We start from the raw sequence: 12,086 nt of genomic DNA on the forward strand, positions 1-12,086 counted from the left end.
TGCAGAGGGCTCAGCTCTCACCTAGGACTCCCCATGGGCCAGGTTTGATTTTTTCCCCAAGTTTCACCCTTTGGGGGATTGTCCGCATGGGAAAAGAAGGTGGCTAGAAGTTTTCGTTTGTTTGTTTGTAAGTGGAAAAACTGCCCTACAGCTCAGAGACGCAATCACCCCAGGAAAAAAATCACAATTGACTGGGGAGACAGCATGGAACATTTCCATCCAAAAAGGGAATGTTTTTAGGAGCGTATCAAAAGGAGCAACTAGAATGGAAACTGTGTACCAGCCTTAAATATGGAGATTGCTGCCAGCATCTGCTATAATAATAATTAATAGCACGTAGAAAAGAGAGAAAAGCCCCGAAGCAAACCACAGCTTTGCTCACCCTACACCAGAACGACCCGGGACGGGGTTAGGATTCACTGATTGCCTCGTCAGGCATCCCCATCGATTCTAAAGCACCACACCTCCGACTGTGGAGACGGAGCTTCTCTCTGACTTGGTGCCACGGGGTAGAATAAACACAGCCCTGGCACTGTGGCGTGTACTCACTGGAGGGCTGGGAGATCTGATGAGCTCCCCCATGTGTGTGTGTGTGTAGGTGGAACAAGTCAAGGCCCTGCTGCCTGCCATCCTTTGGGGTTCGGATGAGATGGATGATGGGAGTATTCTGGAGGCCATCTCAGCTGTTCAGAACCTTCTGCAGAGCCTGGATGGGAGTGAGCTCACCAGCGTGGCCAGGAAGCTAATCCCCTTATTCGATGCTGTAAGTCAGGGTCTCTTGACCTGCCCATCCCCAGCCAGGCAGTGTTGTGACTCTGGAGTCGTAGTGGTGGCATATCTGACCTGATCAGTTCCGAGCCATTGCCTGGGCCTCAGGCATTGGTGACACCTTGGTCTCTCGTGTTCTCTGTGTGTGGCATGCAACCGTTTGGTCTCCTGAGGACTGATCTGCTTTAATCTAACTCAAGTTAACATGCTCAATGTAGTGGTCATGGGGTGAAATGTAATGTCCTGTGCTTTGGAGTCTAGATGAATGAATGACCCTTAAATGCTATGAAACGATGAAAGTGTTGAACCCATTAAAGAAACCCTCCAAAGAGCCCTTCACTGTGGATGGAGTCAGCACTTACAGGAGGCCTCCAGGGAAATTTAGGAACCACTGTCCTAACCTGTGTTGTCTGCCCCTTCACCCAAACCTTTCTGCAAATGGGTGCCCTCTTGGTGGGCAGACCATGGAGTTATTAGTCAGACTGGCCCCTATCTGTGGTTTGCATTGTGCCGAGCTCACCCTGTAAGGAGAGTGTGAAGCTCCCTCAGTGAGATCCCCTCATGGTTGTGTGTCCATCACAGGTGAGACCCCAGGTGCGCTCTGCTGCCATCATGCTCTTTACAGAGTTGCTTAACACGGTGAAGAGGAGGCAGAAGCCCCTGCTGCAGGAGGAAGTGACCCGCAGCCTGGTCCCACTGCTCCTTCACTTACAGGACGAGGACCCTGACATGGGCAAGGTGAGTCCCGCTGCCATGTGCTCCCTGGTGCAGCAGGCCCTGACTGCTCCAGCTCTCCTGCTAGATCTGTCTCCAGAGCCGCCTCCCAAAAGTGAAAAATCTCAGCCCTACCCGCTTACCCAAGCAAGTTCCCTGGCCTTCAATGGACACACAAGTGGAGATGTTTTATCGCTCCCAGCAGCCACTTCCTAAGTCACTGAACTGCAGCCACCATGAAGATCAAACTCCAGGAGCCTCCACTAATAGGAACAAAGAGACACCAAGGGTCAGCAGGATACCATGTGACCCCCACATTCCTTTCCCTCATTGATCATTTCAGCTGGCTTTTCACTGCAGAGTGACCACAGATTCCAGCTCTTCTCATGATGCAAACTCTCCTTGTCCCATTTTGTATTGCAGAGGTGTCAGAAAGCCTTGGCTGGGTGTTTTCAGCTCCTGGGATGGTCTTGTCCTAAGCAGATTAACAGCAAGAAGGCTTGGCACACCCATCCCCGGGTGGTGGACAAGATCTGCCAGCACTCTGTAAGTGAACAATCGGCTTCTCGTGAGTGCTGCTTCTAGATGTGGGACCGGAAACGTGTTCCCTCACTCACTGCTCTGATTGCATGTCTAGTACTAGCATACTGCACTCTGGCTTCCTCTTAGAAGCACCCAACTCCCCCACTCCTCCCAGTGCCTGTCAGATCTGAACAGCCAGACCTGGCCAGGAGTTCAGTACGGAGGTGAAAGCTCACAACATAAAGAATCAGTTGATGGCAAAAATGCCTTCCGAATCCTGCAGGAAACTGGATGTCCCCATTTTTCACCTTACCCCAGCCCATTGGCCACTTCTGCACCGTATTTCCTATGCTCTGCACCCTCTCTAATGTCCTCCCCAGATGAAGCCCATACAACCAGGCTTCAGTGTTCTCTAGTGCCAGGCTCCAGCCCTGCAGTGCCAGCAGCTCAGACACCAGCAATGTGTCTGGTGACACTTTGAAATGGTCATTTAATGACTCCCTGGCATGTAGATGGTCGCCCCCAGGATACATGGAGATGGGAGCTGCATTCTTCCCACCCCTCCAAGCCAAGCAGCTACCTGGAGATGAAATCTCTCTTCTCCTCACCCTGCGGCCCCAGCAACAAGAAGCTTCTTTGGTTTCTATTCCTAGGTGCTGAAGCTCAAGAGCGTATCTGACATCTTGCTCCAATGTCTGGATCACCTCCAAAGCCCCCAGGCTCCAATACGACGGGCAGCAGCCATCTTTATCGGTAACCACGACTTTTCTTAAGCAACTTCTATCTGAGAGGTTGTCCCGTGTTCTGCTTGGAGGGCACTAGCAGCAAGAATTAACCCCCTGGGATCCTAATGTCTAGATTTCCTGCCCTTGAGGCAGTTGGGCTGGGGATTATATCAAAAGGCCTGGAGCAAATTACAACCCTACCCTCCAGCTCCACTGACTGGAATCCCTGTGGGACTGCAGCAATACCATAGCCATTGGCAATCAGGCTCTCTGTATCTTCCAAGACATGAGCTTCTTTGTCTTGGAGCTTGTGGACTTGTCTGATTATCCCAGGGACCACTTGAAAGCTGTTTTGCTTGTTGGAAAGACTGACATTTTTTAAAAGGTAGCCCCAGGGTAGGTGAAAACTTCTGCAAGATTCATTTCCATTGTACGTTCCAGGTTGCACTGTTCAAAGCTCAGAGCCCGCCATGGTCAGGCAAGAGAAGGAGCTGATACTTCAGTGTAAGTAGTTGCCACATGGCTGTGTTTGCATGAGGAAGGAGAGCTCATGCTCCTTGTAGAATATCAGGGTTGGAAGGGACCTCAGGAGATCACCTAATCCAACCCCCTGCTCAAAGCAGGACTAATCCCCAGATAGTGTTTGTTTGTTTGTTAAACCCCAGTTCCCTAAATGGCCCCCTCAAGGATTGAACTCACAACCCTGGGTTTAGCAGGCCAATGCTCGAACCACTGAGCTATCCCTCCCACTTGTGAACCAGTCTAGGAAAAGTGCAACTCCCCCGCCATGCTGCTGCATTGAATTCAATTTAGACGTGGCCAGAGGTAGCTGTTGAGAGAGCCTGGACATCAGTCCCAGCTTTGTTTTCTCTGATGTCAGGCATCACTTCCATCTCCAGGTGCCAGAAGGTTTTACCAGGAGAAAGTAAATGCCAGGCAGGGTGAGAGGCCCTGGCATGTGTCAGGGAGATGGTGCTAAGGAGGTGGATGCCCCAGAATGCAGTGGAAGATGGTGCTGCCAAGGGCAGATGTCCCTGAGGACTTAAGCGGTTATCAGCTGGCGATGACACTGATAGCCCTGGTGGGTCCAGAGCATCTGGGAGGAGTTAGTTGCTGTGGAAGATCAGGGGCGGCTCCAGGCACCAGCGCAGCAAGTGCGTACCTGGGATGGCAAGCCTCGGGGGGGCGGCATGCCGGTCGCTGTGAGGGTGGCAGTCAGGCAGCCTTTGGCGGCATGCCTGCGGGAGGACCGCCGGTCCCGCAGCTTCGGCGGCAATTCGGCAGCAGGTACGCTGAAGGCGCGGGACCGGCAGATCACCGACAGAAACGCCGCTGAATCCGCGTGACCAGCGGACCGCCCGCAGGCATGCCACCAAAGGCCGCCTGACTGCCGTGCTTGGGGTGGCAAAAAACATAGAGCCGCCCCTGTGGAAGATACAGAGGCCCATGGTGCAGGTGCTAGGGCATGCTAATACGATATGTGTTTTGACCTGAGCTTCCTCTCTCTGTCTCAGCTCTCAGTGGCCTGCAGCAAGATCCGGATTCCTCTGTCCGTGTCAGTGTCTCACGGGCCATTCAGCAAGTTCGGGATGGTGGCAGAAACCAGTCACCTCAGACCCTAGGAGCTAGATTCAGGAACCTGTTCTGCTGCTTGACTGGCCAGGAGGAGAGGGAAAATGCTCCTGACAGAGATCTCTTGGGTGGCCCGGACCTTTCCCAAAGCCACCGATGGGACTCAGGAGGGCCCTGAGTTCCCACAGAGAAGTTGGTGACTGGAGGAGGTCAGCTGAGCCACCACCCCAGCCCCGAAGCCAGTGCCTGCATGATCCTGTGGTAATTACCTGCATTGTTCCCCATGAGATGTAGGCAGCTGGGGATGAGTTTAAGTGACCCCAGTACTCAGCAGAATGATGGCGACTGGCTCCAGCTAAACAAAAGGGTGACAAGACTGTTAGTGTAAAACCAAGGGCATTTGCTCTCACGTCTCTGTCTTCCTTCCATAATGGAACGAATTGCAAGATAGCTGGTTCATTACATCAGCCACGGCATTAATGACCTTTTCCCTTTCTTCTGATTAGCCTCCGATCCGAAGATGGAATGCTGGTCTGATCGAATATGGCTGTTCGTATGATCCAGGCCTCTAGTTCCCCTTGGACAGTTAAATAAAACCCTTCATCTCACCATCCATTGACATTATATAATCTCACTTTTCTTTAGACACTTGGGCCAGCACTTTCAAACATGGATGTCAATAGTTAGATACCTAAATCCATACTTCTTCTTCAACGCTTAGCCGAACGGTCGGCCGTAGCAATTGTTCACCATTGATCCGTTCCTGTGCTTGACGGGCCGAGATCCCAATGTCGGAATAGACTTCAGGCACCCATGTAATAGGGGGCCTGCCTTTGGGCTGCCTGCACCCCTTGATTGGTGGAATTGTCTCTCGGATGTTACGAGCCACTCAGAGAACGGCGTTCGCCGGAACATCTTGTGGATATTTTCATAATGTCTTCCAAATGGTCGTCAGTCAGAGAAGAACGTTGCTTGTTTTTATTCATGTTCATGATGGAAAATGTTTGTTCACATATGTAAGTGCGTCCAAAAATGCTGAACATTTTCAGTGCAACTTCGTTGTCCAGACTTTTGTAGAAGTGCTGCAAGCTGCTTTCTCTGTGCTTATTTCGGTAAACTGCCGAACACTGACGTTCAATAACCTCCAACTGCAAATCTAGTGGCACTTCCTCTGGAGCCACAGAAAAGGGATCTTCAATCAGCTTCAACTGGACGTCTTCTTCTTTAGACAAAGTAAGTCTTCTGTCCAATTCTTCAATCAAAAGAATGATGTGCTTTACGTATTTTTCTCAGAACTCAGCGTGTTTGTGCTGAGGGATACGCTGTGCACAAGTGGGAAAGTGACACATTTCACCTTTTGACAGCTGACTTCTGAAAAGTTTCAATTTCATTTTGAAAGCTTTCACTGCTGCACACATTTGAAAGATAAGTTGATGTTTTCCCTGAAGTTGAATGTTGAGATCATTCAGGTGTGCTGTAATATCACAAAAGAAAAAGAGATCTTGATTCCAGGACTCATTTTCAAGCTCTGGGAATTTTATTGGCCCATTTTCTAGGAATTTTGCTACCTCCTCTTTCAAAGCAACGAAACGCTGGAGCACTCTTCCTCGACTCAATCACCTCAGTTCTGTATGGTAGATTAAGTCATTGCACTCGGTGTCTACCCCTTCAAGAAAGGCTCGAAATGTCCTATGTTTTAGTCCTCTAGAACGGATGTAGTTTACAATGGAAACTACCACTGACATTACATGCTCAAATTTTAAGACTTTGCTACAAAAAACCTGCTGATGTATAATGCAGTGATGTTTGGTTATTTCTCTCCCGATAAATTCTTCAAGAAGCGTAACTGCTCCAACATTTTTTTGGCACATAGCTGGAGCACCATCAGTACAAATGGCCACCAAGTTTGTGAAATCTAATCCCGACTTATCATTCATGCACTTTATCACTTCACTGGAGATTTCCTTTCCGGTTGTGCGACCCGTCATGGAGCACATGCCAGCAAGTTCTTCAGTAATTTCAAAGTTTTTATCAATACCTCTAATAAAAATAAGAAGTTGGGCGGTGTCTTTTAAATCAGTGCTTTCATCCATAGCTAGGGAGTAAAAGCAGAATTCACTGACTCTCTGCTTTAACTGATCACTTAAATTGGTAGAAATGTCAGCTATTCTTCTCCGTACAGTCATGCGTGGTAGACTGACATTCTCAAATATTCCCCTCTTTTCTGGACATAACTCAGATATAGCAATCAACATACACTTTTTTAATAACTCGCCTTCTGTGAAGCATTTCCCAGCAGCAGCAATTTCCTTAGAAATTTTAAAGCTTACTTTAGTAACTGTATCGTTCTCAGTGCTCACTTTCTTGAAAATTTGCTGTTCTCTACTAAGGTTTTTCGCTAAACTGGCTACTTTAATTATTTTTTCATTTGGGCTCAATTTGGCGAGATTGGGATGCTTAGTTTCAAAGTGCCACCGAACATTGTATTCTTTCGGAAGGACTACCGTTTCGCGACACACGAGGCACAGTATTTTGTCTTTGGAAATAGTACATAAGTATTTATTCGTCCATTCAATGTTGAAAACTCTGTGCTCTGATTCTATTTTTCTCTTTTTCTTTTCACTCATGGTATCCATTATGAAGCTCAAGATTTTGTTGAATAAATTCACACACAAGGGAAACACTCACAGTCACACACAAAGAGAAGAGATATCTCACGGCGCATGGCACACTAGCAAGGCACTTTTTGTGGTGTGTGGAAGCCTGTAGGTCCAGGGGTCACTATATTACTGCACACAGCAGTCAATCAATGCAGTTGTAGATAACTCTCTGCATTATGCATTTTTGTATAACTTTTATATGACTTTGTATTGAACCTTGGTACTATGTTATAGCGGGCTCCTAAGATAGTATAATTAAGGTAAAAGAAAAATTTCTTCTGTGCAAATTTTTGAAGCAGAGTTCAAATTTGTGTGCCATGAGGCAAATGCGCCCAAGTGAGTAAAATGCTTATACATTTAAAAAGTTTTAATTTGCAATTTGTGTCAATTTATATGGGTTTTCCCTCCCTCCCAGTGCCCTTCCCCACAGCCCCACCACCACAACTAAACAATGCCCCACACAGACCCCCAGTGCCCTGACACACACAGATCTTTGAGTGGGAGTTCCATTGGAGGAGAAGGTACCTGTATTTGTGTCTGTCTTTGTATTGCTTGTATGTGTAGAGGCCTGTAGGGGCAGCATGAGCCCTCATTGGGGGTGGAGCTTGGCTGAGGAGAGGGCCTATAAAAGCGGTCACCCAGCCAGGCAGTGGCAACAGCTGCGAGCAGCGGCACAGGAGGCAGTGAACAGGGCTGCTAACAGGAGTTTGAGTGGGAGTTCCATTGGAGGAGGTGGAAGGGGAGGCAGGAGGGCATGGTGCCCTGTGTGCTGTGTTTCCCCAGGTGCAGAGGGCACAGCTGAGCAGGCGGGCCCAGGCAACAGCAGCCATGAGCCAAGCCGCAGGTGACAATGCAGATGATTGCATGCGGCAGCTGCGGTATGTACATGGTCCTAGCAGCGGTACCTGAACAGAGGTATGTGTGCATGAAATGCCGCCTAATAGAACTGCTGGAAGAAAAGATCTGAGGCTTGGAGATGCAGGTAGATACCCTGATAGAGTTTAGAAGGGGGTTCGAGCACCTGATGGAGCAAAGGCAAGTGGGGGCTGAAGGGGAATGCTCAGGGGCACAGGTGGTAGCAGGGGCTAAGACCTGTGAGGGGGGAATGTCGGGGGGAGAACAAGGGCAGTGGAAGCATGTGACTGTGAGAAGCAGGCAAAGGAAAAGGAGGGCCAGTGAAGGAGAAATAGAACTCAGGAACAGGTTTGGGTGTTTGGAGAACGAGGAAGGGGTGCAGCAGGTGGTAACTGAAGGGGGCAGGGTGAGGAAAAAGAGACGAGCAGCTAGTCCCATAGAAAGAGGGGAGGAGTTGATGGAGACAGCACCAATTCTGGGTCCCGGGAGGATACAGGATGACGTAAGCGGGACTATAAGTGAAAATAGGAATGGACAAGGGTTGCAACTAGAAGGAACAGGGGATAGATTAGTAGATCGCACTGCCATCAGGCAAAGGCAAGTGTATGTGATTGGGGACTCCTTACTGAGGAGGCTGGACAGGCCTGTAACCAGGGCGGACCCAGAGAACAGAAGGGTGTGCTGTCTCCCGGGCGCTAAGATACGGGATGTGGACTTGTGGCTGAAAAGGATCCTAAAAGGAGCAGGTAAGAAACCCTTGATCATCCTTCACGTAGGAACAAATGATACGGCTAGGTTCTCGCTAGAGTAATCAAGGGAGATTATGCCAGGCTGGGGAAGACGCTTAAGGAATTCGAGGCTCAGATCATCTTCAGTGGGATTCTGCCTGTTCCTAGAGAAGGGCAGTAAAAGGGTGAAAGGATTGTGATGACAAATAGTTGGCTAAGGGAGTGGTGCTATAAAGAGGGCTTTGGGATGTATGGCCACTGGGAGGTTTTCGGGGACAGAAAACTGTTCTCACGGGACAGACTTCACCTGAGTAGGGAAGGAAATAGACTTCTGGGAGGGAGGCTGGCTCATCTCATCAAAAGAGCTTTAAACTAGGAATTTGGGGGAGACGGTTGGGAGATGTCCAGTTAATCTCCACACCAGATTATAACATTGAGAGGGAGAACAATGAGATAAGAACAGATACAGCCAAGGGGAAGAGATTGGACATAAGGAGGGGGGGGGGTGGATACCAGCCTAATGGGTCATACTAGCAGTACGGTGTCCATATCAAATGGGAGAACGAATGTGAGAGAGGCCAAAAGGCATAAATTAAGATGTTTATACACCAATGCGAGAAGCCTAGGTAACAAAATGGAGGAATTGGAGCTCCTGTCCGAGAAATGAAACCAGATATCGTAGGAATAACTGAAACGTGGTGGAACAGTAGTCATGACTGGAGTACAGGTATGGAAGGGTATGTGCTGTTTAGGAAAGACTGGATCAAAGGTAAAGGTGGGGGAGTAGCATTGTATGTCAATAATGAGGTAAACTGTAAAGAAATAATAAGCAATGGAATGGCTAAGACGGAGTCTGTCTGGGCATTACTCACATTGGGTAAAAGAACTACTAGAGCCTCCCCTGGGATAGTGCTTGGGGTGTGCTATAGACCGCCGGGATCTAGCCTGGATATGGACAGAGAACTCATTAACGTTTTTAGGGAAGTAAATACTAATAGGAACTGTGTAATCATGGGAGACTTTAACTTCCCAGATATAGATTGGGGAACAAATGCTAGTAACAATAATAGGGCTCAGATTTTCCTAGACGTAATAGCTGATGGATTCCTTCATCAAGTAGTTGCTGAACCGACGAGGGGGGATGCCATTTTAGATTTGGTGCTGGTGAGTAGTGAGGACCTCGTTGAGGAAATGGTTGTAGGGGACAACCTTGGCTCAAGTGATCATGAGCTAATTCAGTTTGAACTAAATGGAAAGATTAACAGAATTAAATCGGAGACTAAGGTTTACGATTTCAAAAGGGCTAACTTTAATAAATTAAGGAGACTGGTTAGGGAAGTGGATTGGACTAACATATTTAGGATCTAAAGGTGGAAGGCGCCTGGGATTATTTCAAGTTGAAGTTGCAGGAGCTGTCAGAGGCGTGTATCCCAAGAAAGGGAAAACGGTTCATAGGCGGGAGATTTAGACCGAGCTGGATGAGCAAGCATCTCAGAGGGGTCATTAAGAAAAAACAGGAAGTGTACAGGGAATGGAAGAGGGGGGGATCAGCAAAGAAACCTACCTTATTGAGGTCAGAGCATGTAGAGATGGAGTGAGAAAAGCAAAAAGCCGAGTAGAGTTGGACCTTGCGAGGGGAATTAAAACCAATAGTAAGAGCTTTTATAGCCATATAAATAGGAAGAAAACAAAGAAAGAAGAAGTGGAACCGCTTAAGACTGTAGATGGAGTGGAGATTAAGGATAATCTAGGCATGGCACAATATCTAAATGAATATTTTGCATCGGTATTTAATGAGGCTAATGAAAGGCTGAGGAATAGTAGAAGCGAGACGGATGGGAATAAAGGAGTGGGGATTGACATTACTGTATCCGAGGTAGAAGCCAAACTCGAACAGCTTAACGGGACTAAATCGGGCGGACCGGATGATCTTCATCCGAGAATATTAAAAGAACTGGCGTGGGAAATTGCAAGACCGTTAGCGATAATTTTTAATGAATCCATAAACTCGGGGGTGGTACCGTTTGACTGGAGAATAGCTAATGTGGTTCCTATTTTCAAGAAGGGGAAAAAAAGTGACCCGGGTAACTACAGGCCTGTTAGTCTAACATCTGTAATATGCAAGGTCTTGGAAAAAATTTTGAAGGAGAAAGTAGTTAAGGACCTTGAGGTCAATGCCAATTGGGACAAATTACAACACGGTTTTACGAAAGGTAGATCGTGCCAAACCAACCTGATCTCCTTCTTTGAGAAAGTAACAGATTTTTTAGATAAAGGAAATGCAGTGGATCTAATATACCTCGATTTCAGTAAAGCGTTCGATACGGTACCGCATGAGGAATTATTGGTTAAATTGGAAAAGATGGGGATCGATATGAAAATCCAGAGGTGGATAAGGAACTGGTTAAAGGGGAGACTGCAGCGGGTCGTACTAAAAGGTGAACTGTCAGGTTGGAGGGAGGTTACCAGTGGAGTTCCTCAAGGTTCGGTTTTGGGTCCAATTTTATTTACTCTATTCATTACTGACCTCGGAACCAAATGTAGGAGTGGGCTGATAAAGTTTGCGGATGACACAAAGTTGGGAGGTATTGCCAATTCGGAGAAGGATCGGAATATCCTGCAGGGAGATTTGGATGACCTTGTAAACTGGAGTAATAGTAATAAGATGAAATTTAATAGTGAGAAGTGTAAGGTTATGCATTTAGGGATAACTAACAAGAATTTTAGTTATAAGCTGGGGACGCATCAGTTGGATGTAACGGAAGAGGAGAAGGACCTCGGAGTCCTGGTTGATCGCAGGATGATTATGAGTCGGCAATGTGACGTGGCCATGAAAAAAGCTAATGCTGTCTTGGGAGGCATTAGGCGAGGTATTTCTAGTAGGGATAAGGAGGTGCTGGTTTCGTTATACAAGGCACTGGTGAGACCTCATTTGGAGTACTGTGTGCAGTTCTGGTCTCCCATGTTTAAAAAGGATGAAATCAAACTGGAACGGGTACAAAGAAGGGCCACTAGGATGATCCGAGGAATGGAAAATCTGTCGTATGAAAGGAGACTCGAGGAGCTCGGTTTGTTTACCTTAACCAAAAGAAGGCTGAGGGAGGATATGATTGCTCTCTTTAAATATATCAGAGGGATAAATACCAGGGAGGGAGAGGAATTATTTCAGCTCAGTACTAATGTGGACACTAGAACGAATGGATATAAACTGGCCGTCGGGAAGTTTAGGCTTGAAATTAGACGACGGTTTCTAACCATCAGAGGGGTGAAGTTTTGGAACAGCCTTCCAAGGGAAACAGTGGGGGCGAAAGACCTCTCTGGCTTTAAGATTAAGCTTGATAAGTTTATGGAGGGGATGGTTTGATGGGATACAGTGATTTTAGTCAATAGGTCAATAACAATGGTCAATGATGGGATATTAAAAGTTACTACAGAGAACTTTTCCAGGAGGACTGGCTAGAGAATCTTGCCCGCATGCTCGGGGTTCAGCTAATCGCCATATTTGGGGTCAGGAAGGAATTTTCCTCCAGGGTAGATTGGCA

The 12,086-nt window shown here is 47.5% G+C and overlaps 1 long non-coding RNA gene across 1 annotated transcript; it reads left to right on the forward strand.

Moving 5' to 3' along the window:
* The first annotated feature begins 1,529 nt into the window (after positions 1 to 1,529).
* Positions 1,530 to 4,826, forward strand: LOC135978255 (uncharacterized). The gene is made up of 4 exons (XR_010595684.1): positions 1,530 to 2,028; positions 2,658 to 2,757; positions 3,171 to 3,233; positions 4,244 to 4,826. It is a non-coding gene; the product is annotated as an uncharacterized LOC135978255 (long non-coding RNA).
* Positions 4,827 to 12,086: the final 7,260 nt, after the last annotated feature.

The sequence above is a fragment of the Chrysemys picta genome, unplaced genomic scaffold, assembly GCF_011386835.1.
Source record: "Chrysemys picta bellii isolate R12L10 unplaced genomic scaffold, ASM1138683v2 scaf184, whole genome shotgun sequence".
Taxonomy (NCBI): domain Eukaryota; kingdom Metazoa; phylum Chordata; order Testudines; family Emydidae; genus Chrysemys; species Chrysemys picta.